This window comes from Piliocolobus tephrosceles, unplaced genomic scaffold, assembly GCF_002776525.5.
Source record: "Piliocolobus tephrosceles isolate RC106 unplaced genomic scaffold, ASM277652v3 unscaffolded_19996, whole genome shotgun sequence".
NCBI lineage: Eukaryota > Metazoa > Chordata > Mammalia > Primates > Cercopithecidae > Piliocolobus > Piliocolobus tephrosceles.
In genome coordinates, this window is record NW_022302082.1 from 295 (window position 1) to 2629 (window position 2335).

At 56.4% G+C, this 2335-nt stretch overlaps 1 pseudogene; it reads left to right on the forward strand.

The window, feature by feature from the left end:
* The first annotated feature begins 261 nt into the window (after positions 1-261).
* Positions 262-1823, forward strand: LOC113221076 (annotated as a pseudogene).
* Positions 1824-2335: the final 512 nt, after the last annotated feature.

The window sequence follows — 2335 nt, forward strand, 5'->3', positions numbered from 1 at the left end:
GGGTGGACCTTAAGCTTGGCTCCTCCAGGACCCCAAGCCTCTGCTCATGGTCCACTCCCTCTCCCAGGAGACGCCCCTTGTTCAGGAGTTGCCACTGCTGAAGCTTGGGGTGAATTACCTTCCGTCCATGTTCATCGCTGGGGTCAACTTTGTGCTGCCGCCCGTTTTCAAGCTCATTGCTCCACTGGAAGGCTACACTAGAAGTCACCAGATCGTTTTTATCCTGTTCAGGTTCCAGCCTCATGGGGATGGCTGGGAATGATGGAGGGTCGGGGCGGTCAGAGGAATGTTGGCGCTGACAGGTAAGACACGGAAATCCTGCTGATATCGGATCCAGGGATTCAAATCCTGACTCCGCTGGCCAGGCGCGGTGGCTCTCACCTGTAATCCCAGCACTTTGAGAGGCGGAGGCTGAGGTCAGGAGTTCGACACCAGCCTGACAAACATGGTGAAACCCTCTCTCTAGTAAAAATACAAAAGTTAGCCCGGCGATAGGGGCTTCTGTAGTCCCAGCTACTCGGGAGGCTGAGGCAGGAGAATCGCTTGAGCCTGGGAGGTAGAGGATGCAGTGAGCTGAGATCGCGCCACTGCACTCCAGTCTGTACAACAAGTGAGACCCTGTCTAAAAAGAAAGAAAGAAAGATCCTGACTGTCGCTGGGCCTCAGCTTCTTCATCTGTGAGATGGGTTGAATGCGAGCGCGTTCCACTGAGAAGAGGACTGCCACGTGGTGGGTACCGGATCAGGGCCCATTCTCTGCCTTCCCCCCGCCAGGACTGTGTTTCTTCTGTTTCTTCGCTTGGCCTCCCTGGTGGTCCTGCTCTTCTCTCTCTGGAAATAGATCACTTGTGGGTGCGACTCCGAGGCTAAGGACTGCAAAACCTGTGACTACAATTATAAAGAACTTCTAGTGAGAACGGCATGGGGTCTGCCTGGAACTCCTGGGTCCTTGAAGGAAAGATGGAGCTGGGTGGGTCCAGACTCTTGGTTTGGGCGGAGAGGGGAGCTCGGGGTGCTGGAACACTCTCCCATGGGTATGAATGTTTGAAAAACGAGGACCCCCAGAGAAAGTATTGACAGGGTCTCATAGGCTTGCGATGTGGAGACTGGGACGCGTGGGCCTCCAGGTGCTCGGGTCCTGAGGTCTTTCTGACCTATTTCTTCCTTCTTCGGTGCTGGGAGACTGTCCTGGGCCAGGAAATGTACAAACTTCTGCTCTTTGATCCGCTGACTGCCTTGGCAGTCGAGCTGCTCATCCAGTTTCCTAGAAAGTGAGAGCCCCGCCCCTCGCTGTGGCCCTGCCCCTCTAGGACCAGGCCCTGCCCCATAGCGCTGTTCTTTTCAACGCGCACCTTTTTACTGTTCCCGCCTCTGCCGGCTCCCTTTGCTTGCCCTAGGTCCGCAGATCTCCCCCACTCCCCGCCCTTGTTTTAGTAGGTTACTTCCCTGTGGCCCCGCCCCTACCGCCGCAACACCTGGGTCCAGTCTAGTCCTCTGGACACACCCCCTTCACGTGGAGTCTTGAAAGTCCCGCCCATCCTAAATACACTTGCTTCCTATTGGCGGGCAGGGCGGTGGAGGCGGGGAAACTCCAAGTCGCCGCGCCCCTCACTCGGGCCCGGCTCCGCCCGGTCCTTCAGGCTCCTCTGTGGCCTCTGTCCTGAGGAGCCGGGTCGTCTGGCGGGGACCCAGGAGTTCCAGGTGCCCGACAAGGTGCTGGGGCTCATCTACGCGCAGACGGTGGTCTGGGTTGGGAGTTTTTTCTGCCCTTTGCTGCCCCTGCTTAACACGGTCAAGTTCCTGCTGCTTTTCTACCTGAAGAAGGTAAGGGGTAGGCGGGGACTCTTGGGTCTGAGGCAGGAGGTATTGGGGCCCGCACTCCTGGGTCCTGGGCAAGGAAGATCCTGGGGTCCTGGATTACTAGGTCCTAAGAGAGGAGGGGGTTGGAGGACAGACTCCTGGATCTGAGAGAAGGAGGAGTCTAGGGCATTCTGACTTCTATGTCTGAGGCTCCGGGGACTTAGACTCCGGGGTCCTAGATGAGGAAGGGGCTCAGACTCCTGGTTGGGGAAAAAGGAGAGGCAGGTAGGCCGGGCGCGGCGGCTCACGCCTGTAATCCCAGTACTTTGGGAGACTGAGGCGGGTTGATCACCTGAGGTCAGGAGTTTGAGACCAGCCTGGCTAACATGGCAAAACCCCGTCTCTACTAAAAATACAAAAAAAATTTAGCCGGGCTTGGTGGCGAGGGCCTGTAATCCCAGCTATTGTGCAGGCATTTTTGTTAATCTCTTCTAGTATTAGAGGAAACATTTACACACAACAACATTTATAGCTAC